At 43.0% G+C, this 26,657-nt stretch overlaps 1 long non-coding RNA gene across 2 annotated transcripts; it reads left to right on the forward strand.

The window, feature by feature from the left end:
- Positions 1-4,639: 4,639 nt before the first annotated feature.
- On the forward strand, positions 4,640-19,271 carry LOC136545632 (uncharacterized). Of its 2 annotated transcripts, XR_010781101.1 has the most exons (5): positions 4,640-4,773; positions 4,854-4,900; positions 5,072-5,511; positions 5,651-5,734; positions 18,986-19,271. It is a non-coding gene; the product is annotated as an uncharacterized lncRNA (long non-coding RNA). The 2 variants fall into 2 exon arrangements; XR_010781100.1 differs by having other exon boundaries at positions 4,652-4,900.
- The last annotated feature ends 7,386 nt before the right edge of the window (positions 19,272-26,657 follow it).

Consider the following 26,657-nt stretch of genomic DNA (forward strand, 5'->3'; position numbering starts at 1 on the left):
CGGAGTTGGCCGGCGTACCTCGCGCAGCGCCGCCGCGACCGCCATTGCCGCCGTGCTCCATGGCTGGGGTGCTTAGGGGTCAGTAGAGAGCAAGGGTAGAGTACCAATCGACGCGGTTCTTCACGTAGAGCACGCCGGTGCCGTCGGGTTCACCGGAGAGCTCGCCGTCGGCGAATTTCACGGCTGCCGCGCCGTCGTCTCCCTCCTTCCCCTGTTTCCTCTCGCTGACGCGCAGGTCCCGCATGTCAGTCGCCGAGCCGAGGAGAGCCAGGCTGGGCTGCGCCGTTCTGGGCCATGTGTGTGTGCGCACAGTAGTGGGCCAGTTCGTTTCCAGCGGGCCGGCCCAGTAGAGTTTTAAAGAATTGTTTTCCATTTATTCTTTATTATTTGAAAACAGAAATGGTTTGCAAAATGTTTGGATACTCAAACTTGCTCCAAATTTGTTGAAACAAATTTTGCTAGGTTCCTTGTCAACAGATCTACTTGGGAAAATTATTGCATGTCATTTTTGAGATATTTTTCTGTAGGATTTTATTTAATCATGGATATTGCTGATAACTTGAAAAATATGTAGAAAAATCTATAGACTTCAGAAAAATATGATTTCAAGGTTGTTAATCTTATTATGTAATGTACTTCCTAGGAAAAATATATTTCATGCATGTGCTGTGGAAAAATTTTGAGGTGTAGTTCAAGTACCTTTACTGGCTGAATTTTGTTATTTTTGCTAGAGAGCAAAATTTGTATAAAACATGCATGTGGTAATTTTTGTACAGTTATTATTGACTGTTTAGAACTTAGGAAAAATACTAAATCTATTGGTTGACACTTTTCATAGTACAAAGTAATTTCATGATCATTTTTATGCTATAACTTGTCATTTTTGTGTAGGATAGTTTACTTATCCAAATGCCATGAAATTTTTATGGTAGTCTTTCGAGGGTAGTAGTATGCTACTGCAATTTTCTCAGATTTTTATGAGCATCAGAAATATAGGTTGCTATTCAAACCTATTATTAATTAGGGTTTAAGCAAGTGTTGCTTTAAGTGTGATTAAGAAAGTAGTAAAGCTTTGGTGTATCTTTGAAGCATTTCATAAGATAGGTTAATTTAACATATTAGTAGTAGAAGAGAATGCAGTAGATGACATGTGCTTGTAGTATAGTTCTTCGATGATGTTGACTACCTTGCATTTCAACATATCCATTGCATTCATCTCCTTCGATGCACCGTTTGCATAATCACTTACACGCATTGCATCATACAGGATCGCAAACCGAGAACCCAGTCGTCATACCCGAGGAGCCCGAGGAGCAGCTCGAGGTGCAGCAGCAGGAAGTGCCAGAAGTCAACGAGGAGGACGTTGAGGAACTTCCGGAGTGCCCCGATCACCGTCCGAGCTCCTTCGAGAGAGGCAAGCCCCGGAGCATTTTTCTCCCGGTTTGCAATTAATTAATTAAATGCTTTACTTTAATTGATGCATTACGTTCAGGAGTTGTTTGCAACCGTTGCTGCATTATACCTTGTTTACCTTTGTTATACTATATCCTTGTTACCCTGGTATCCGCAGTCGAGTCAATGCTTAGCTGGCTTAGACCGGTAGAAGTCGGGTGATTTCCTGTCACCTGCGAGCTATAGGTGGTTACCTGGATCTGCTTGGATGACTATGAAGTCATAGTATAACTAAGTGTTAAATGAAGTTGAGACCGGACGGAGACTTGCAGAGTTTTGGACTGTAGTGTTTCCGTCTGTGTCGATTAAGGACCGACCGTTGTTGGGCCTCGAGTCATGTTGAACGCATGCCTTACATTTAGCTGGCCGGATAAAGTACCTTCCGACCGCGAAGCTGGGAGATTTTTCAGGCCGAGTAGATTGCCCGCAACGCACTGTACCGGAGCAGGTGTGGTAGGACACGGGGGCGGGATGATAAGACCAAAGTGCAGTCGGTCGGCCCCCGGGTACATGTGGTTCCTGGCAAACTCGAGATTCCTGGAAAGTTGACTCGGTGATCAATATCTCACTTTAGCGGGTGAGTGAGGTTTGTGTAAGGAATAAATCACCAGCTGGTTAGGAATCGATTCGAATCGCCATCGCTCCTGGATAGTGAGCACTTGACTTGAGTTACTTCATCGTAGTAAATGCTATGGAACACTTGGACAGTTATAGTGAATATGACAGTATGGAAGTTGTTTAATGATCATTGGTTATCATTCTCTGCTTAATCACATGTTTACTCTAGCATAGGTGCAAACCTAGTTGACAGGTTAATAATAATTAACTTGGCAATAATGCTTTTAGACAGGTTCTTGAATTGCTAAAAATGCTTCTTTTTGCAAATGAGTCAGCTACCCTACTATAAAGCCCTTCATAATCCTTGGTGTCATTATTTTCGGTTATGTCGGGTAAGTCTGGCTGAGTACATTCTCGTACTCAGGGTTTTATTCCCACTTGTTGCAGATGGGCAGATGTACTATGGCTACTGTATCAACTGCCTGTATCCTGCGATGGGTGATGCTTAGGACCATGGGCATGGTCATTCCTTACGTCTCATCTGATGCTTTTGTTGGAGATGATCATTCGCTGGCACTATATTTCAACTCTGTGTGTGTGTGATTTGAACAAAAGACTTCCGCTACTTTTTTATTCGAACTGGTTTGTAATAACTACGTTGAAACTCTGATGTGTCTGTTATGTGAACTTTTATGTAATATGTGATGGTGACCGCTAAACTTATTACGATCATGGCTGGGACACGAGTTGGTTTGAAATCCTTCGTGATTTCACGGACTACCGGGTTATACGGGTTTAAGTTTGCTCAATCGTCTGCTCTGGTGGATGATTTTCTTACTTAATTTCGTATAATTGGTCGGTTCTGTCACACCGGGGAATGGAAGGGAAGGGAGGGAGGGAGGCGGCAATGGAGGGCCGGGTGGGCGGCGGGCGCGGGCAGGCGGGATTGGCCGCGGGGCTTTTATTCGGCTCTGCCGCGCCACGGATCAGGGCGTGGCAGGCCCTGCCACGTCACCGGTCAATATTTCCGGTCGTCGCCACGTCAGCCACCCGCCGCGCCACCATGCATAGCGCGGCATAGGCTTTTCGCCACGTCATGGCAATATGCGCGGCTAAAAGTGTTAGTTTTGAAAAAAAGCAATGTTAGATTTAAAATTAGTTTATAAAAAGTATTAAAATTAAAAAAAAATTAACATGCTCAGCGTAGGCCGCCGCGGCAGCTCACCCTCCATCGGCCCATGCTTGCACACACGAACAGGAAGAAGAGAGCTCGCCCCTCAGCGTCCCCAGGTTTTTATGGATTAAGGCATCCTATTTTCAAGAAATGTTCCGTGGATATTCCGAGGAATCCACAAAGCAACGCTCCTTTAGAGTGGTGCCTAGAAATCATCACTAATTGGTGAATTCGCAGATTAGCACTAGGGCACTAAAAAAAATCACAAAACAACACTCCACCTCTATTTTAACCTCTTTCATTTTTACATAACTTTGTCAATATTTCTTGCGCTCCTGCAAGGCATGTCATCTAACCTTGTACCTTAGTCTTTTAAACAAAGACACTACTCTAACTAAATAAAAATACATGCATATAGGGTCAGTCTTAAAATGGATTAATGGAAAGATATGGAAGCTACATTAATCATAAGAATTTTAGAAACGACATAATGAATAACAAACATGAAGAAAAAGTATCTGTATCAACAATAATAATAATAATAATAATAATAATAATAATAATAATAATAATAATAATAATAATAATAATAATAATAATAATAATAATAATAATAATAGTAATAATAATAATAATAATAATAATAATAACAAACATGAAGAAAAAGCTACATTAGCGGAAAGATATGGAAGCTACATTGAAAAGAAATCTAGAAAAAATCATATTGAATAATAATAATAACAATAATAATAATAATAATAATAATAATAATAATAATAATAATAATAATAATAATAATAATAATATAAATCCACTTAAACTTTACCGAAAGTAGTATCTGTATCTATTCACTATCGGTAATTTCCCCACATGCATGGGTTTATTTAGTATTTTTGATAAAAAAATACACATAAGGGGCACAATGGGTGATGGTTTGCGCGCAACACGATTTAATTACATGCTATATTGAAAAGTTATGGAAAAATAAATAAAAGAGATTAAAATAGACTCAAAGTTTAGTGGTTCTAGTGCTACTATGTGAATTCATCAAATATTCTGTTTCTTGAAAGGAGTGTTGTTTTCTATATTTTTCCGGATATTCTCGTAGGGAACGAATCCAGTCCTAATTCCCTCTAAGCCAAACACTATTAGAAATGGATTGCTTTATTCTGTCTCCACTGTCCTCCTACCAAAACACATGCTAAGACTAAGAGCTCGATGATCCTAGCCTTGAAGGATAGGAATAGGAATAGGGATATTCCATCTTTGAAGGGGTAATACTGTATCTTAGCTATCTATTCTTTATACCTCATTTAATCTTGTCATTCATCTATTTTTCTATCCCTGTCCCACTCCCTGTATCCCTTTATCCAAACGCCCTGTAAATGGCCCAATACAGCCCATTTATATAAATAGACAAGGAAAAAAGATTTCTGCCTTCTCCCGTACCTTGTCCTTAGCCACCGCCGCACAGCGCCTTTGCAAGTTCGCGACGGTTCGCCGATCGGCCGGCTCCCCATCTTCCCATCCCATCGGATTGGATCGCCTTGACAGTTGACACCCGGCCGCTGAGTCCGATCCCATTAGCGGTGAGCGATGATTTGTTCCAGTTGCTTGCTGCCCGTGTTTCTCTCATCTCCTCTTCCGATTTCACCATCGGCAGCTGCAGCAATTCTTTATTCTTTGAGATGCTCGTGGTTCCAATCATCTGGTGAGGTATATACATATATGCATTCCCCTTTCCCTCATTTTACCAGTTCTCTTAATCTCACAAGATCTAAAATAGTCCCCACTCTCAAGTCTCAAATACCTATGGTTACAGTGTTGTTTGATGTTTGTGCTTGGTTAAATTACTGGATTTAATAAGGGCACTGATCTCCTGTTCAGTTTGACAGTCTGGAAGCAGCAGGGGATTTCCTTCAGTTCACTGCAGCTCGACAGTGACAGTGGGTTCCATGTTCCCTCTCTTGTTTGTTGCGATCACCATCCATGTGAGTGCTATTTCATCTGAATGTAATTGATTTACAGACCAAGAGCATCTCCAGCATTATCTAAAAAAATACTCTAAAAAATAGGTTTTCTGACTTTGCAAAATATACAACAGTTTCTAAAATGTCACGCCTAAAAGACAAAAGGTAATTTTACATCAGGAATCCTAAACTATTTATAAATCACATTAACCACTTTTATAATTTATTTCTCTCTGTATATTTGCCTCAGGAACCCTGTCTTACTTTTTTTTTTCTTCCCCACATCCTTCCACCTCCATATTGGGCGACTATATGCGCCGTGGGAGTGGTTTTTTTCAAGTGCCAAAAGATTGTAAGGTGGGTTTGTGAGTTGTTGGAGATGAGTTTTTTCAATCTTGCCAAAATTCCTGGATTGATAGACTCTTCGGGATACTCTTGGAGATGCTCCAACAACAAATAGAGTCACTTTTTAATGCACTGCCTATTTTGTTATCAGAATTGATACGATGAATTATGAAGAGGAAATTAAAGGGGACAATGCATCGCTTTTTCGATGCTGAAAACATGGGTCAAACAAGTAGTAAGCTTCTTTTTTTCATATATATGAGTTAATACGTTGAACTATTTGTATTATAATTTATATGCAACTTGTGCACTTGATTGTTGAATTTAAGACTTCCAATGATATTTTTAACCTAGTATACAAGACTTCTAAGCAAAATTTTAAATTTCTTGTCTAATTCACTAATAAAAATCGTTACTATGCCATCGATTATAAAAATAAGTTATTTTCACAGAGGGCTTTAAAACCATCCCAATAAATTGTTTTTCAGGTATGGTTTTTTTAAGACAACCACCTTTAAAAATCAGTTTTTAGGATCGGTTGACTTAAGACAGTCGTCTCTAAAAAATATTTTCATATTTTTTATAAATAATTTAGAAGTCATAAAAATAACAAAAAAATTTATGTGATCGGAAGCGCGAAGGACCACCACCGCTCAAATATTTAATTTTCACTAGTTCTAAATAAGGGCAGCCGCACCACATTGTCACTATTGATTATTTATACGACGCTATCCATTTGTACTAATATGTAAGAATCATGCAATCAATATTTTGTTTCGTAAACAATCTTAAATAGAAAATTTTTCAACTATAAAATTTTAGGTCGCCGAGCACTACAACTTTGATATTGAACATGTCTCTACCCAAGGTCTTGAAAAATTCAAAAATTTAAAATTCGATCTGAGAAATTAATATATATCTCTGGTCCCCTAAACGACCTCGAATAAAAATTCCATCAACTACAAAATTTTAAATCTCATCGATCACTATAATTTTGATATAAATTTTGTCTTCATTCGACTTTATTTAAAATATTTACGATTTTTTTGTACTGTAGCTATGTTTAAGAATGGTTGACTTGGTCATCAACCTTTAAAAATTGATTTCTAGGGGTTGTTGACTTAAGTCAACCTATTTTCACTGGCAGATGACATGAGCAACCTTCCTTAAAAATAGATATATCACTACTACACAAAATCTTTTGTGAGACATTTTGAAATTGGCCTTAGTTAATGCGTGGGATTAACTGAGGCAGCCATTTTTTACTAACTGAGACGGTTACAGTCAACTGCCTCGCAAAATTGATTTATGGAGGTGGTTAAAAATCTATTAACAGAGGCCTAAAAAATGCCTCTATTTTGGGAGGCAGACCTCCTAAATGTTCCGCCTCGGAAAAAAGGCGCAGAGCCCAGCCGACCCATTAGCGTAGCCATGCATGGAAGGAGCTCTTAGGGTGTTCAATCCTTCATTCCACTCGCACTCTCTCCCTCCGAAGTCTAGTGGCCGAGCGACGCCCGCACCCGAGCAGCGCCCCGGCGTCGTGACTCCACCCTCCCTCCCTCCACTCTCTCCTTCCCTCCACTAGTTCACTATCTCTCCCTTGCACCTACCCATTCTACGGCGGCGGACCAGAGCAGATCCCAGTGAGCGGCGGTGGTTCGAGCACCCTTTCCCTAAGATTCGGTGAGCCCAAGGCCATCTCCCTCATATCCCGACGATACGAGGCTTTGAGCAGCGGATCTGGCTGCAAGCGGCGGTGGTGCCCTCCCCCACCCCCTCCCCCACCCAAGCGGCGCCCCTCTCCCTCAGATCCGGTCGCGGTGGGTCATGGCGGCCCCTCTTCTGCAGATTCAGTTGCGGCAGCGGCGGATTCGGTCGTGGCTGCAGCGGATTGAGGCACGGCGACGAGGGTGGAGGGAGGATCGACGGATCGAGCACCCCCGGCTATGGTGGCATGCGGAGTGGGGCCTGCTCCCTCAGCGGCGGCGGAGGCGGCACGCAGGGGCGACAGAGCTAGGCCCAGATCCAGCCCGTTTAGGGCTGGATACAGGTTTTTTCTTCTTTTTTGTTTTTTATTCAATTTACCGAGGCGGGCATTGAATCGCCTCAGAAAAAGATCCCATTTACCATGACCTTTTGACAGAGGCGGTTGCGATGCCCGCCTCGGTTAATAATTTCTGCCCACGTCAGTAAAGTTTCTTGTAGTAGTGTATTTTCAGTGACGATTTACATAACAGAGCCGCCACTAAAGATGTATTTCCAGGGACGGTTTATTAGCTATATTGCTCCCAGAGTTAGTTACAAACGGTTTGCTAAGTAAATTTTTAGGCGTCGTTTGCTAAATAAAGTACCCTCAAAAGAAATAGGAAGCGCATGTAAAAATCATTTTTGTACTGGTGATTATGTATGGATTATATGAAAGTTATATATGGATTATATGAATTGTATATAAGAAAATTGTTGGAGCATACCCTTAATAAAAACTCTGTGTCCGCCACCTGTTCAGGTGCTCCCCAAGTCCAACCACGACTCCAACCCACCTAACTGCTAACCCGGTATGGGAAAAGTACTACGGCCATCTATTTGGTGTGAAGGGGTGGTGGGCGTCATCTCCATGGTGAGGCAGGCGGGCAGCTCCGTAGCTGGCCGGCGGATGGGCGGAGGGTGGAGCGTCGCACGTCACCGTGTCGGGAGCGACTCGCGGCAATAGACGGGGGCTGGTGCAGCTGCTAGTCTCAGGACAGGGGCTGACGCTAGGGTTGCTCGATTTGGGCTGGGTGTTGAAGACCTGTTCCCTTCTAATTCGGCCCACGACCAGGGCTGCAGCCCCAACAACCCCCCTGCCCTCTGCTCCTTACCATGCATGTGCGATGACATCACCACCAACTCCTTGTAATTGTTAATCCCATCCCCTCAGCTATATAAGGATGGGGAGCACACACAAGTTACTCACGATCTCTTGTAGCACACCTCTACCCAAACTCCGAGCACTCGGGCACAACAATAAATACTTCTTTATGCATTAGACGTAGGCATCAATCGCCTAAACCAACACTACTTAAAACTCAATTCCCTTGTCAGTGCAAAACTGACAAGGAAATATAATTGCTCTGATAATAATTAAGTTTTCTATCAGTATCACCCACCTGACAGGATAAGATATAATTTTTCTGTCGGTGGAGGCCATACCGACAAGGGAATTCTAGCTTTTAGTAGTGCAGTATAATCCTCTGTGTCATGTATGCTACCCCATCAAAACACCATGTGTGACACAAAATTTTACTTGCTGGTGGTACAAAACGTCAACAATAGGTATCCGGGAGATGGCAAATATGATTTTTGGGAAGCGCTTGATTGCCCACGTTCTTCACTATGGGTTGTATCATGTTCAATCCAAGTGGTGCCATGTACCTTTGTCTTCATTGCCAACTGCTTCAACCAGGCCCTCCCAAATATCATCGTCAACAACATCGCTCGTCCACTAGCCACAATGACATCATCTATAGACAATCAACTCGGTCATGGTTTTTTCTCGAGCAACGTAGGAGAGTTGCGTGTCATTTCATTAAATTGAGAAAAAAGAACCAAATGAGAGGCAAAGTCAACTCCACTAGGACACCTAGTACAAGGCTAACAGCGCCACACCTAGAAAGAAAACATGACAAAAAAAAAAAACCATCTAGAGCCTAAGCAGTCGATGGAAACAACCTACAAATGAGTTGATGTGAAGCCTTAGCACTAGCCTAGCACCACAGATTACACTCATGCACTACAAGCAGAACCTTTTGAAAGCAAGAACTACCACCCTCAAAGACAAATTGGTTCCTATCTTTCCAAATCTCCCAAGCGACTATGATTATTAGCGAATTAAGCCCTTTCTTTATTTCCTTAGGATCTGCCTTGATTGTCTTGCTCCACCAGCTACTAAACCGAGAGTCCTCTGGTTGTGGTGCAAGATGAAGCAACCCTATCACAAAAAATAGTTGTCCAAATTTGCCTTGCAAACACACAAGCAATCATGTTATGTTGTGTCACTTCATTAGCCTAATCACAAGGGACAAACTATAGGTGGGAAAGCCACTGTCTTGCAAGTCAGTCAGCAGTCTAGGAACGGTTCTTGATCGCTAGCCAGATGAAGAATTTGCAATAGAGGGGCCCCAAGACTTCTAGTATGCTTCCAAGGAGCAAACTTGATGGTCCCTGTGAAAAACACCATATAGGCTTATTTGCTAGAGTAAGAGACAGATTGTGTGAGTCTCTAATGGTGTTGATCAAGAGTGTCTTGTTGAGAGGTCATATTATTAACCATGTCCCAAAATTGCAAGTATTCCAACGAGACCTCAATTGTCAAAGCCCCCTTGATATCAGCCATCCAATTTATGTTTTGTAAAGCTTGTGCCACCTTACGTTGTTTCAAGGATCTCTTGGGAATGACTTGAATCAGGTTGGGGGCATGCTCTGCAATTGTTTTACCATGAAGCTAGCAGTCTAGCAAGAACTTAGTTGAAGTTCCATTACCAACTATGGTCTAGATGGCAATGTCAAAGAACACTTGAGCATTAGGTGGAACTTGCACAACCAAACCTTAGCAAAGACGCTCCTCATCATCTTTCTTTGGTGCCCACAACCATTGGATACAGAGTGACCATCCCATGGTTTCAAGGTTATGAATGCTAAGTCCCCCAAACAGAATAGGGCGTTGAGCCTTTTCCCATGACATAAGATAGTTACCCCATTAGCATTTTCATGGCCCTTGCACAAAAAACCACATCTTTTCTTATCTATGGCTTTTAACACCCATTTTGGCAAATCCATGGCAATCATAAGATAAATTGGGATAGTACTAACCACCACCTGTACAATGATCAAATGACCAGCCTTATTCATAAGAGATGTTTTCCATCCAGGAAGATTATCAACCACCTTGTCTATAAGAAGTAAGAGGTCAGACTTGGTGGGTTTGCGAAGAGCCAAAGGTAAGAAAAGGTAAGTACATGGAAAGTCCTTAGCTCTCATGGGAGTGTTTCTGAAATTGTTCTCAGCTCAAGATCTCTACACTGTATGTGCAAGACTGAACTTGTGTTCATATTAGTTTTGAGTCTGGAGGCATGGCCAAATAACTCTAGGTTGAGAATAATAATTTCAAGGTTAGATCTTTTTGGTTTTAGAAATATTGCCACATCATTGGCATAGAAAGAGTGCCTATGCTTAACTTGTTGTAAATCGATGGACTGGAGTTTTTGCGAGTTGCATAGCCAATTAAAGAGTTTAACCCTTCCATCACTAGAATAAATAGCACAGGAGAAAAGGGTCTCCTTGCCGAATACCATGTTGATGTAGCAAACTCACTCCTGGCCCCCATTGACTAGGACCCTAGTGGATGAAGTGGACAACAACAAGCAAATGAGATTGCACCATTTCTGTCCAAAAGCAAGTCTTTGTAGAATCTCTAGTAGAAAGCGCCATGAGACTTAATCAAAAGCTTTTTGAGATATCATGTTTTAAGAGAAAAGTGTGGCATCTTTTTCTTATGGAGGCACTTGGCCATCTTCTGTACAATATAAAAAGTTATCTTGGATGCACCTTCCTTGCACAAAACCCACTGTGATTTATTGAGACCAATTGCTTTAGAAAAGGGGGCAAGTCGGTTGGACATGATTTTTTATACTAGTTTGGCAAAAGTATGAATTAGACTAATGGGTTGATAGTCCTTCACCTGCAAGGCATCAACTTTCTTTAGCAGGAGCATGATGATTGTTGTGTTTAGAAGTTTAAACTTAAAGACCTGACTACGATGTACTGCATCAGGGGCCAACGACATGTCTTCCTTAATGTTTCCACAGCTAGCACGATTGAAGCGACCTATAAAACCATCTGGTCCAGGTGCGTTATCAGGTGGGAAATCACAAATTGTTGACCATACTTCCTCTATAATTCAAAGGCCGCTTGAAGCTTCTCTTCATGTGAGGTGACAATATGATTTTGCACTTGGAACTTGGCTACAAAGTTTTTCTTGTGATATCTGGACTATTGATGAAAAAGGATGTTTTGGCATCCCCCTTCTGGAGAATGAGGACCCAAGAGCATAGCTGTGCCACCATGCACTCGAGAGATGCCATCTCAAGGCAACGCAGTTTGAGTTTCCGATGAAGCCAATCTTCACCTATGGTCTCTAGCAATTTCAAGCCTATGAAGAAGTTCCTTAGCCATCTCCAGTTGCAACTTGGTGTTGGTGATTCTTTGCTAGCAAGCCTTTGCTAAGCCACTACAGCTTGATAAAGACCCGCTCAACTGAACAGGTGGTCGCAACATGTGCACTCCAAATTGAGTGGATAATGATCAGAAACTCCAGATGCAACACTTTGCAGTAGCGAATCAGGAAAAATTTCTTCCCAATCCGAACCACAGAAAGCCCGATCAAGCCTTAGCAGAGTAGGTGAATATCACTCACTGAATCAAGTATATTTTCTACCTTGGATTTCCTTTACCTCAACATCATCCAGGTAGTGGCCAAAATGCCCCATCAATGCCCTATTTAGATTTGCATTCTTTTTGTTCATTGCTTGATAAATCAAGTTAAAGTCCCTGGCAATGAGAACTGGTCCATTACAGAGGGCCCTCAAATCATGTAGCTCTTGGAGAAAATTCAACTTCTCATCATCCTCATGGGGACCATAAATACCAATAAGCCACGAATTGCGCCCCTCCATCTCGGCAAATTGGATAGAAATAGACAAGGAGTCTACCCAAGAGGTAATAGCCTGGCAGAAAGAGCTCTTCTAAGCAATCAAGAAGCAAGCTCGGTCATCAATATACATATTGTTGCTATGTCATGTTACTACATTGCGTTAGTGGAGTTTGTGTAACACCCTAGAAGAAAACAACAATAACATCCTTCTGGAGTATTACCACACTACACTATAACAAGAACACATCATCAAAGAACATGGAAACATCAACGATCATCTAAATTGAACATTAAAATAAGTCTTCTACGATGACATAAGAAACGACATCTTCAAGCACAACCAACAAACCACAGATGTTTATTAAAACATAGAAAACCAAGGGATGGTTTTGTGCATCTGCTGCATATGTGGTGAGTTCCTAAGGGTGTCAACCCTTAAGGGGGTGAATGTAACACCCCAATGCATTAGGAGCCTGTAGTAATTGTGTTGTTGGCCCATGTGGCATGTGGAGTTGTAGTTGATGGGTTTAATACCACTTTGGAAGTTTAGGTGGGTGAGTGCGAGCTTATAATCCTTGTTGCTCCAAATGTAGCACCTTTGGGTTAACCTTTCTACAAGAAGTGAGGATGAAATTGTAAGAGAGGTGGCGATACAAGCAGGTTTTGGACGCGGGTTGTTACAGTTTTACTATAGCAATGTGGCTCGGTTATATCCAATAATAGCGCTGCTGGTGCCCCCGGCACGCACCGGATCAACGCAAGGGTATAATTTCCTAAACATTCTATTATGTTTAGTTTTTTTCTTTTAGTACTACAAGTTACGTGTTTGCTAATTTATGGAAATAACATGCTCTAATAAATTAGTAATGGAATCGTGCATATATTGCCTCTCTCATGATTTATATCCGAATATAATCCTGCAATTGCCTAAAGTTTCCAACAAAAACAACCTTGCTTGGTGAGAGATCACATCCAGGATGAAGCTGGCACTGCCAGCTATATATAAGTAACGGCTTCCATGGTCTTAATTGAGTATCAACCATTCATCAATTGCCAGAGTAGCCATTTATTTTCATCAATTGGCGATGTACAGCTAGCGGGACAACAATTCTGCCAAGCAGTTGCTTGTTGCATTGCACCCTCTTAGGGCAGTTGGAAGAACAATTTGAAGGATAATGGAGCTGCTTTCGACCTTTTAGGAATGAGACATATGGTGCATGTAACAAGTTAGGAGTCACTAGCCCGGGCCTAGCTATTTTTTGATGGTATCCTAGTATAGATATATTACCAGGTAATATGAAATGAGTTTGGAGCATGAAAACGGTGGCACCAATTCGAAGAGAGTAAGATAAACACAAACAACAGAAACTCATACAAGGTTACATCACCTTATGAAGAAGAAAACATGACTTCTTCTATTAGACACAAGACAAACAAGTACAACATACCCAATGAAAAACAAAGACACATCTACTTTTATTACTAGACACATTGCATGCCCCATATTTCAGACTGTTGCCCTGCCCCTTTCCTTATCAGCCAAATCGAGCCTCAATCATGTTGTCCTTTGCAGAATAGCAGACAGGGCATACTGTAAGATTGATTCCACATGACTTGCATGCGCAGAGGTGTTGGCAAGGCAGGATTATCATACAAGCATCACGGGCACAACAAATCTTACAGAGAAGACTGGTATGTGTCCTCCCTATAGAAGCTCCCTCCATGTTCGGTGCTTGACTACAAGAGCCAGTAGACTCTAATTCAGTGGATAAACCATGTGCATGGACATTTGTTGCTTGCATAGGAGGCAGCTGGGAAATAAGCGACTTATTCATTTCATAAAACCCTGTAGCAAAGTACTGCAATTCATCCCTTTCCTGTAATACAGTTTGGACAAACTCTTGAGTGTTGTGCAGTTCCATGCGTAAATGGGAAATTTCTTCATTCTTTCGCACCAACACATCTCTTGCCATTGATTCAGCAAAGTTTAATAGAGTTTCATTTTGTGAAGATATCTGTTGATGCAGTTCTACTCGTACCTGTTCATTCTGTTATAGAAATGAGATGAAATGGACAAGAAGAATTAGAAAATGTCTCCAAAAACTTCAGAACAAATAGCTAAAGTGAAAACCTACATGTGCTTGAAGAATTCGGTCTACTTGTTGCTTGTGATGATCAAGAGCAGCCAAGAATGGTAACTGGGCTATTTGTTGATCACTGTCCATATGGCTATACCTAAACCTTGTTGTTCCGTAGATTGATTGTCTTGCCTTGGATAAGAGTTATGGCAGTCCACAGCAGGTTCCTGAACAGATGGATGCCTTTTATAGTGAAGGACCAAGGGTGGGCAATCTACAGAATGATATCTTTGGCAAGATACATTAACTCAACACATTTATTTTTATGACTCATGTTCATGAATAACACATCTGCACACAAATCGAGGTACTCTGCTTCTTACCTAACATAATTCATTGCTAAAAATACATGGTGTGGGCTGCACCTAATTCAAAGGCTGGTCAAACCAGTAGTTGATAAGCACATGATGTCTTTTGTCGTAGATGCGCGTGTATCTGTATCCTGTATAATAAATTTCTACATATATTAATGTGTAGGATTGTGTGGTAGCCCTCAAAGGCAGATCGAAGGATTCAGTCTTCCACCGTTCTATAGAATCAGATAAGAGAATAAATACATGGGATGCTTTGTTCATAAAGCTAAGAAAACAAGTTTCTTAAAATACTATCAGGTTGGTAGTACATTTCTTACACTCATTAGTCATTACTGATCCACATTCTACACATAGTTAGTGGATATTATATCATTACTTATTAGCTACCACTACGCCAGAATTGATAATCACTGTCGGGTCGAAAGCAATCATCACTACCAGCATCTATGTCGACAGAGGTTAATCGATAATGATAGGGGTGGCATATAACTGCTAGGTTGGTGACTCGGCAGTGATAATAGGAGCAACACTACCGGGTCACAGAATTACCGCGGCAAGCACTGTTGTTCGTCGGGTGTCACTGAGTGTGTGTCTCCGGTGGCTCGGGTGGACTCAAGAACACAAGAATCTCAGAGGGGACGCAACAGTTTATCCTGGTTCAGGCTATCAGGGCCCTACGTCCAGCAGCTGATGATGCTTATACTCAAGAGCACCTAAAATTTGGGGGGTTACAACAGAGTGTAAGAGAGAGATTTGGTAGGGGATCGCTCGGTGTTATCCTAAGAAGCCTCGCCGCCGGTGAGATCTTCCCCCTCATCGAAGAGGAGGAAGACGGTGGAAGCGGGGGAGGAGCTCTCAGTACTCCTCTCGGGGTGGCTCTGCTCTCATTGCAGAGCTCGAGCTATCTCGTGACGACTCGAATGACCTGTCTCAGTTTTGGAAATCGTCCTCCCCCCTCTAGGATCCGACCTCCCCTTATATATCGAGGTAGGTCGGGTACATGACTGTTTGGGGGGTTTCGCCTATGATCTACATGCACCAGAGTCCAGGAGTGTCTTGCAGCGGCGTCGTGTGTTCCTTGGCGTTGTCATGGAGCTGAAGAAGCGTTGGGAATCGTCCGGTGGGTCTGTTCTAACATGTTGAGTGCCAGGCTATGTCGGCTTCGACCGGCCTCCATTAGGTGCACCTTCTGGAGGCTTCTTGGAGCCCTGAAGCCAGCGGAGAATTTTGTCTTCTTGGGTCACGCCCCGTGCATGACCCTATCAGAGGAGCGGTTGATAGGGCCACGCCTGCTGGGCAGCACTGAGGAGCCCATGAGCCTCAGTGGCTTGGGGCATCTGTCTCTGCCCTGAGCCTTGGCTAGCGCCGAAGGCTAGGAGGGGGCCAAGGATCGGGTCCAGGCTTCCGTTGATCAGGAGCCTGAGGCTCGGGTGAGCCCCTGAGCTTTGAGCAGAGGCAGCGGGCGTGCTCGGGCTCAGCCCAATTCCTTAGCCGGATGGTGCACGTGAGCGCACCCGAGGGGTGTAGCCCCAAGCCCCCAGGCGATCCTAGAAGGGTCGGTCAGAGGGTCTATCGGTCGGGAACCTTTGATCCCGAGGCTTAACATACCCCTATGTTAGGATCTCGTCAGGTGGCACTCATGACACCATGACACCACTGCTGGATTAGTGGCACTCAAAATTTTCTATGTAATTACTCAAAATTGACACCCCTCACCCTCAAATATAGGGGATGCCAAGGTCTCTCCTACCCAATGGTTGGAGCTGGTGCCATGACGCGGAGGTAGTTGCGGATGCAAGAGGGGGCTTGAGATGAACGTGGGAAGGCTTGGCCATGGCAATGTGGCATCAGCAACAGTGTTGTTGAAGCGGTGGTCATTGTGGTCGCCGCGGCATGAAAGTTTAGCTTGCCTCTCTATGGTAAGCATGTGAACACCACCACAGCCTCGAGCTCCAGGCGGCGTAGTTGTTGGATGGGGAAACCTTGAGCTCCCAACGATGGTGGCAGCATCATGGCAGCCCACACAGACCAGGCCTAGCACCAGTGGCAGTACCTAGAGGGCCCACACACAGATCTTCACCCTTGCGATTTAGGGACCGAGGAGCTATTGTAGGGTGATTTTGTGAATGGCTCCTAAATGAGAATTTAGAGTGCGAGTTAATTTGGTTCCTAGGAATTGAGAGGAATTGACAAATAATCTAATAATGAAATAGAAAACACTTTCTAAATATTGGTTTCAATTTAAAGCATCCAAACAGACCCTTAGATATATAGAGAAACACACCATACCAACAATATATCTCTTATAGTTTTATATATGTTCTTTTTGAGAGATAGTGGATAATTAAACTGCGATAGATGCTAACACATCACGACAAACTAACTGTGCTTGACTGGATCTAAGGAATACGACAGAACCATATCAGGATTAGGGTTCTTACGATTGAGGATGCCCACGAGATGTAAGGAGGATGAAGTGGTCGGAGAGGTAAGCGTCTGGCTGAACATCCATGATTTACCTACCCCATGACTCCGATGGTGGCGGAGCGGTGGTGCCTGTCGTGGTGGAGTCTGCTTGATCCATTCTGATCCGCCATGAAGCCCACGAGGCGTCGAGACACTCCGAGTCTGTCGGGTGGGGGCACGCACTGCATGTGTTCGGACACCTAGCTCAATGGAAAATTATAATAAAAATAATATAAAGTTAGCAAATTTTATAGGCCCATTTCGCACATTATAGGATCACTGAATTCACCCCACTTTAGTCAATGAGGTGTTGGAATCTCCATGTGGTTGCTAGAGTTTACTGAATTTGATGATTGGATAAAAATCCATATAGAAATTGAAATCAATAATCACATACTACAATTGAATATGAGCACCCCATCCAACACATGGATGTTTCCTTATTAGGTGCCTACTGGTTCGATTGCCTTGACTCACAGCATCCACTGCTCTCTCTTTCTCTGAATGTGAAACGCAACTTTGTCGGACATAGCCCTAAAGTCTCATTAAGGTAGTCTTTGGTTGGACATAGCTCGGCGTCGCGTTTTATAGGAGGCTGGCCGGGCAGGGGCTGTGCCACCGGCTCGCCTATTCGCCTTGGTGTCCCTTTGGTGGGACAACGGTGGCACGGAGACGATGAGGCATGCTGGCGAAGTAAAGACATGATGGGATGGAACGGGCAGACTAAACAGGAGAGCAACACGTTCTGGGGTGGTTGGCAATGCAGAGCGGCCTTGGTTGCGAGTTCATCCTTGTGCTGCTGCCTTTGTATGTGCTTGTTTGCTATGCTGTGCGTGTGTTGCTTCTGTTGTTTCTGTGTGTGCTGCACGTGCTGCAGGTGTGTACCATGTTGGTTGCGTTGCTTCTCGTGCATGGTGAAGGAGAAGGGAAAGGGAGGTAGCCAGGTAGGTAGAGCCTTTATATCATGATGGCGTCAGAGTAGTTGTGGTCGGCGGAGGGGTCTGATGGGGTGATGCAAGCTGATGTTGCATGCGGTGATGGCAGGTGTGGATGATGTTGGGTGTGGGCGATTGCTGGTGTCGCATGCCGGGGAGGGGGGCATGCAGATGCTATCGGGTGAGGATGAGCAGAGTGAAAGAGATCGAGACCTGGAGGTCGGCTCATTATGTTGTCACCGGGCACAATGTGCAGCACACATGTTTGGGCGTGGAACTCATAGGCATGTAGGTGGAGCTTGAGATGGATATGAGCTTCAGGGGAAGTTCAAATAGAGCTCAAATGATGTCTGGTTTTTGAAACAAATTTTAAAAATACTTTTGAGTATGAGTGATTTTAAAAATTTGAATTTTTAGGGTGAGCCGAATCATCCACTGAGCCGGCGGTGATTAATTTTATCACTGCTATTTTTGAACCGGTGGTGATAACCTTGTTTATCTCAGCCCACTTTCACAAACCACGTCGAAAACCGGCAATGAAGGGGGCTCACAAACCGGCAATGATGAGCATTGCGTAGAGTGAAGGCATGCAATGGTGTTCAAATATAGATTAAGGTAATATTGAAATATGTTGGGATCATGGATCATGGAAACAACTACATTGGTATGAAAATAAAATAACATAAATAAATATAAATCACTGTACTACAAGGTTACATCACATATAGGAAATACAAGCCTCCTTTCTCAGTCACATCTGATAGACTACATTTCAAATTGTTGTCTCCTCTTTACTTCTCAGCCAAATCGAGCCTCATTCATGTTGGCCTTTGCCGAATCGCATAAAGTTACATGTTTAGATTTGCTACACAAGACTTACATGCACATAGGTGTAGGCATGGCAGGATTAGCATACAAGCATCACTAACACAACAAAGCTTGCAGATAGGAGTTGGATGTGCGTTCTCTATAGTTGTTTCCTCCATGTTCATTGCTTGATTACAAGAACTTCTTGAGCCTAATTCATTGGATGAAGCAAGAGCATACACATTTGTCCCCTGCATAGGAGGCACCAGAGAAATAAGCAACTGATGCATTTCGTATGTCCCCTCAGCGAGGTACATCCACTCATCTCTGTCCTGCAATGCAGTTTGCAGAACCTGCTGAGTGTTCTGTAGTTCCATGTGTAAATGGGCAATCTCTTCATTCTTTTTCATCAGCACGTCCCTCGCCATAGATTCTGCGAGGTTCAACAGAGTTTCCTTTTGTAAAGATATTTGTTGTTGAAGTGCAACCTGTACCTTTTCGTTCTGTTAAGTGAAAAAGGAAATAACAGAGAATTAGATTTAGAGAAATTCAGCTTAAACTTCATAATTGAAGTACTTCAAAAAACCTTACATGGGCTTGAAGAACCTGGTCCACTTGAACCTTGTGCTGCTCAAGGGAAGTCCTGAATTGTGACCAGTTTATTTGCTGTTGGCCATCTATATTGCTACCTGGAGTCTCATTCAGCGATACAAGGGAAAGGAGGTTCTGTGGTTGTTCTGAAGGCTGATTGGCATACAAAGGATGGGAGTTCGAACAATCCATTGCAAGTAGCAGACTTATATGGAATGTGTGTTTGACTGAATGAGAATAGAAGGTCGCTATTTATAGCGAAGAATGGATGGTGCGCAATCAACCGATTGAATCACCTATATCTTTTGAATGATACAATATTAACTCTACTCATTTAATTCGTGTGTTTCCAAAGGGCATCTACATGCAAGTCTAGGTACTCTGCTGCATACCTATATTAATCACTGCTAACCGACAACTCCTCAAATGATGAAAAACAGATACCATCAAACTAATTCAAAGTCTAGTCAAACTAGTAGTTGATAAGCGCATGACGTCTTTCCATTCATAAATGCTTAATTGTCATATTTATTTTTCTTACACCTTATGATCTTTTACTTACATATCATATCCTTTGTTCATAGTACTAAAACATAGCATATCTTTGTTCCCAGGGCAAAGAAAATAAGTTTGAAATTTCTTATTTGATAAGTAATATATTGTTAGTGCTTGCTATTCATCATCACCATTTCGTACTTAATTAGTGGATACTATAAATTTATTCCACTTAGTGATGAATACCCCGCTCCTAATCGCAAGTATTTATGAGTTTCGTATCCAATTCAACTAACTTACAGATTTAAATGAGACTTCTAGAAGAAAACATAAATTTTGTTTAGCTGGTGGGTGTGAGTACTATGTGGGCGACATAGTCTACCCTATAGTAAAACTTTGTAATAAATTTATGGTCACAAACATCTCACGATGTAGAGACCGGGATTTTTTTCATTTGCTTGATGAAATAAGTTTCCCTTTATATAAAAAAAAGAAGAAAACATAGTGGCATAGAAGACACATGATTATCTGGAATTAGATAATCATTCACATGGCTTCATCGACAACCACCACGTGACGTTGACAACCCCACCTCTAGTAGATTCCTTGAAAAAAACAAAGTCATTCTTGCCAACAAGTATGATCTAACACCGACATAATAACTCATAAATCATTTGTGTAAAATTACAGTTAGGGTAATGCCACAAGATAACAACCATTGCTACATGACAAACATGCTCAACATGAATTCCACCTAAAAAAATTTATCAAATGCTAAATGGTAAAAAACTATATATGCAACACTAGAAATAACCTCATAGCCAAAGAAGTGATGTGATACAATATACAAGCTCACTAGTCTCAAGAAATATCATGCTCAACCTTGCATTGAGGGTAAGTTTGGTCACTAACTAGAAGCTCGATATGACCATCCTCGATGAGGTGGCCGACTGTTGCATGATTTGCTTGGAAATTGAGGAAATTGTACATGAGAACATATGTAGACAAATGAGTTTTTTCATTGTAGAATAGAAAGAGAAAATATTTGTAAACTAAACAACTATAAAAAAGATGGAGAACTAACAAGTGGGTGAATGGAAGGATCTTATGTCACATGGAAAGGAGCCCTAAAACCATATTAGCCAACATACCTGGCTCTTGAAAATAGAGCTTATGAGAATCCATAGGCAAGAACATGAATCTTGTATGTGACTATGTTACATAGCACCTAGGGTGAAAAAGGAGAGTGACTCCAATAACATAACAACCTGTTTCGTTAGCGAGTCCTGAAGACTAGCCATGGAACCATGAACCTCTATTGCATTACTATGATTACCTCAACAAATCCAGCTCTAGGGTATAGGACTTCTTGAATGCGAGGATGAGCACAGATTCTACTGGTGTGAGCTCTCCTAGTGTCCTCAAAGAGTTAGGACTGAATGAGTTTCTAAAAAATAACCAATACAATTTGGCTGGCCAGTGGTAGCGTGCCGCCTGGAAGTGCATGCACAATGAGGAGGTACTGCTCCTGGGAAACATAATTCACAAACCGAAGTGATGGGAACTAATTCAACACCAAGAGCTTTAGTTATGTAGCAGAGAATATCCTCACCTAATCCGCCACATATTCTTGTGATCTGGCCAACAAGTCCAGTAGTCCTGCCATATATGTCAAATGACCCCTCATCTCTTCCTCAGTGTCTCCTATAGATTTTGCCATGCCTTCAACTGTAATTCGATGGTGCACACAGAACTTCACACTACCGTCTTGGATGGCCCTCATAAAACTGGTCTGCATTGCAGTCCAAAATGGGCCTCGTGACATGGGTCTTGGTTCTAGAAACCAATCCTCTAAGAAAAGAAACCTCAACTCCTGAATCTTGCTACATCTCATTCTCAACAACTGGTTGGCAAAGGAAGCAAGGGGAGTAAGAATCATGTGTCATGCTACTTAGTCAAGTTGTCTCTCCCTCCTAGTTTTGTCCTACAAAGTTTTCCAAGCTAAACTAATGTAAGAATGGTGCCCACAGCGTCGTGAATTGTAACATTGTGTGGTCCGCCGCTTGGTTCTCAACCTCATGATCTCATCCTTCTCGCAATCCCATTCTTGCTGACCTTCTCAAAGGCTTGGTGGTGTTCTTTTCAATGGATAGTATAGAGTAAGTGACTCTCTTTCCCTATCTCGACTCCTTGTCCTTGTCTAATGCACATGACTCCCTTTCCCTACCTGATACCCATGACTCCTTCTCCTAGCCTAATGCTCGTGAGGCTGCTCCCCTAGACATACTAATTAATCCCAAAGTACCAAAGATATAGATGAACAATTACTTGTGTAACCAATTACATAGAAGGAAATTAGACTCCACTTGAAGAATTAGATGTATAAACTGAGACGTTTTGGATTTGAGGGTATAGATGTGCACAAGGATATTACCAGTAATGACAACACAAGCCTGTAACAGTTGAGGATAGTCGAGGAAACAGCAGGAGGAAGACATTGATGCACAGGTATGGTGGTAGAACTGCATGCACCAAGTCTTCAGGGTTACCGCTATATAGGGATAGGAAACCGTTGGTTGTCACACTAATATGATAGACCTACAGACACGGAACATGGTCTACCGCTGGGCGCTAATAGGTGGCACCACAGTCGATGTCCATGGAGTTTGAGGTTGGCAGTGGCAGACGATGAGATGTAAGTATATTGTCCTTTTAGGGTTGGGTATAAATGGATTGCCTAGATTTATTGAAGAAAGATGGCCAAAAGAGATTCTGGATGGGGTACAATAGTACATGAATGCCGGATTAGACACTGGTGTTTTCCTAGCATGAAGCAAAATATACAATGTAACACCTAGCCCATTAGAAGCCTGTAATGGTTATAAAGTTGGCCCATGCAGCCCATGTGGCACATGAGGAGTTGTAGTTGGTGGGTTTAGTACCACTTAGGAAGTATAAGAGGGTGATGGCTAGCCTATAATTCTTGTCGTTCCAAACATAGCACCTCCGGGTAAATCCTTTTACACAAAGTGAGGACGAAAGTGTAATCGAGGTGCTACATGTATGAGGGCCCGTTCCATGTGAGGAGCTAGGCCATAAGAAGATTTTGGATGAGGGGTGCTACAGTCCTAATATCCATTCACTTCTTGCATGGATGTATTGGCAACACCAACAATCTTCCGTTTACCTTGAAGCATGACATGTAACTGGCCAGGTCTTTTGCATAGAATACTTTTACTACATCTTTTGCCCATATGAAAGGTTCTTGTCTTAAACCCATGGTGTTGAGATCCATGATAGTAATACACCCTTGTTCATCATGGCCATCCTAGGATTTGTTGGGACAACGGTGCCGTCAGGGTTGAGGGTAGAAGGCCTCTCGGTGGAGGCTAGCTAGAGAAGGCCGCTTGGTGAAGGTTTCATGCAGGGATCCTCTAACAAAGGTCTCGTGCAGAGGTCCCTGGATGGAGTAACCCAGACGAAGGATCCAAGTAGAAGGTCCTCGGACGAAGGTCCTGGACGAAGGCCTGGGGAGGGGACTTAGTAGTTGCCGGGGAGAAGATCCCTAGATGAAGGCCCAGGGCAAAGGCCCAAAGAGGGGATTCATTAGGGTTTGCAAATGAGTGGGAAGAGAGAGAGCCCATTGCCCTCATGCTCTTGGCATTATATATATTGGCAGCGACAATTTACATGCAGCCCCTTGCGTGGGGTAGAATTCATAAGGTACTACACTAACCCCTATTGGCAGATGTGATATCATTGAAGATGGTGGCAAAGCCCCCAATGCCGATGAGCTTGTTGAAGGTGATGCCGATGTAGACGCTGACGGTGTTGGTGAAGCCCCTTGTGGAGAAGGTGTCGGCGCATGCTATGTTGGTGTAGACGCTGAAGTTGTTGGTGAAGCACCTATGGCAAAGGTGTTGACGTAGGCTAACGTTGTTGTAGACAACGAAGGTCTTGGTGAAGTTCCTTTTTGCAGAAGGGTGAAGAAGTCTTATGAAAATGCAGCTGAGTTGATAGGGTGCATTTTTCATCGAATATCAACTTGTTGAAAGTTTTTAGACACTCCAAAAGACATTGGCTTTCTACTTGCTACAAAAGATGGTTAGTCATTTCATATAATATGCGAGTGATGAAGTTTTTATGCTTTTTATAGAACAAAGGTCAAGATGCCTGATTATGGATAGGTCTTTGTCGGGTGAAGTTTTTGAAAGTGGCGGCCTAGATGCCTGATTTTAGATAGGTCTTTGTCGGGTTACCGCGGTGCCATACATTTGCATGAAAAATGTTAAAAGGGATAAACTTGTCATGCACCTTGCAAAAATGATAGTTATGCTTGAGGAAAGGCTAAGGTCTGCGCATAAAGAATGATGCCCTCAAAAGAGAGAGGGTCATAGTTTCAGATGGCTAGCGAAGCCTACCATTTAGTATCATATGTGGTTAGTTTCATGTGAAGGTTAGCTCAAACAAAATTTGGTTGATGCATACTAGAAAGACGTGAAAAAAACAAAAGTTGAACAATATAACCTTCAAAAAAAGAGGGGAAAATGTTAGCGTTTAGAGGGTTCGATGGGTGGGTGTCTGCCGAAGGTCGATTATTGATGGAGTTTGATTGTTGGTGAGGTCTGATGGTTGATGAAGTCTGCTGACTAACAAAGGTCGCTAACTGATGAAGGACAATGAAGGCAAATGACTGACGTAGGTAACTGACTGACGAAGGCCAATTAATGATGAAGGTTGCTGACTGATGATAACCAATTGTAGTTGAAGGCCACTGACTAATGAAGGTCATTGACTACCGAAGGCCAATAACAGACGATGGCCGCTGACTAACGAAGGCCAATGAATAATGAAGGCTAATGACTGATGATAACCAATTATAGATGAAGACCACTGACTGATGAAGGCCACTGACTATTGAAGGCCAATAACTAACAAAGGCCAATGAATGACAAAGGCTATTGATTGATGATAACCAATTATAGATGAAGGCCACTGACTGATGAAGGTTGATTTTTGTGAGGGATACTAACTAATGTAAACTAATGTAATTTCGTATTGTCAAAAAATGTGCATACAACAAAGAAAATATACTCTATGGGAGGGTTAGCTTGGGAGGATAAGAGATACTTACAGTGATGGTGACCTGCATGTTAGTAGCAAAAAGAGATTCAACAAAAATAAAAAAGTGTTTTAAGTTAGCCAGTTAGGGCCAAGCATGTATATCCACTCAGGCCATGCTTTTGATGTGGCGAAGGTCGCAACAACTTTCTTAGTCACAATGGTGATGAGTTGTATGCGAAGGTTAATTTTCAAAATTTGCCTTAGAGGTGAAGGTTAAATCAGAATTGTGACAAGATAAATCACAAGAGGAGAAATTGCAGCTGATGAGAATTTATAGGCTGGTGAGAAATACTCACTTGTTCTAGTTTGGTTCCTACACGATGATACTTTTAGCATATGTAAAAATTAAAGTTAGTGATTGATATATGGCACCGTATCGTATGCAAACCAAGGTTGCTGTGCAACCTTGGAAACTTCCGTTTCAAACCATCGATCTGAGATCCAGTGGCTACGGAGAGAGGTGGGGTAATTTTACGATTAAACGCCCGCTAGCCCTCAGTCCGTTTTGCAAAAAAGACCCCATCTTCCTTTCCCCTCGTCGCGACCCCATCTTTCTTTCCCCGTCGCTCTTTCTTCTCGCCCGTCGCTCCTCCGTTCCAGGCGGCCAGAGGAGGAGCGCCCCCGGAGGAGGAGCACCCCGGAGAGGAGCCGCCCCCTTGCGCGCGCCCCCGGAGGAGGAGCTGCCCCTTGCGCGCGCCCCCTCCACCGGCCCGCTCACGTCGGCCGCCACCTCTCCTACGCCGCGAGTCCTCCGCCAGGCGGCCGCCGGAGGAGCCGCCCTGCAGGAGCACCCCCGGAGGAGGAGCCGCCCCCTTGCGCTCTTGCCCTCCGCCGGCCCGCTCACGCCGACCGCTCACAGGCTGCGCCGCGCTGTGCCACGGCGACCCGCCTCTCCTTCAACTGTACCCCGACGCCGCGGTCCATTACCAGGCTGCTCCGCGCTGGGCCACGCGACCAGCCTCCACCTCGCCTGCCACGACCAGGATCAACCTCGCCCGCCACGACGCCGTGTCGGAGGCTGCCCGGCCATGCTCAGAGCTGTGTTGCCTGTTTCAGTGCTCGAGTTGCGCCTTCTGTGTGTAATGCCTAAAAGTGCAGGGCTCAGTGTTGTTTTGGTGATCTGTTTGCAGGACTCGAGTTGGTGATCTGTGTAATGCTAATGGCAATTGTGCCTTCTGTGTGTAATGCCTGAACAAAAGGATGTAACCATGTGAATTCTATGTTCTGAAGATTGAAATAAAATTGATTTCAGCATGTGTTTAGAATTATGTGCTGTGTGCATGGATTCATTGCTACATTCAACGTTGATGTAGCCATGTAAGAAGTGTATGTCAGTTGCCATGCTCGGTGCTGAACAAAAGGATGTGTTCGATTCTTTGTTTTCTTTTTCATAGAGTTATACTTCATCTTTGTTTTCTGATTGGTTTACTGAATGCTTCCTGTATCAAGCAAACAAATTCAGAGTCTTCCTGTATCAAGCAAACAAATTCAGAGTACAGTGACAAACAAATTCAGAGTACACTGACAGTGGTTCTATTTCTGAAAAGCAAAACACACATGATACTTTTAGAAAGCATGAAGCTATTAACACTAGGAAAGA

Source organism: Miscanthus floridulus, chromosome 3, assembly GCF_019320115.1.
Source record: "Miscanthus floridulus cultivar M001 chromosome 3, ASM1932011v1, whole genome shotgun sequence".
Lineage (NCBI taxonomy): Eukaryota > Viridiplantae > Streptophyta > Magnoliopsida > Poales > Poaceae > Miscanthus > Miscanthus floridulus.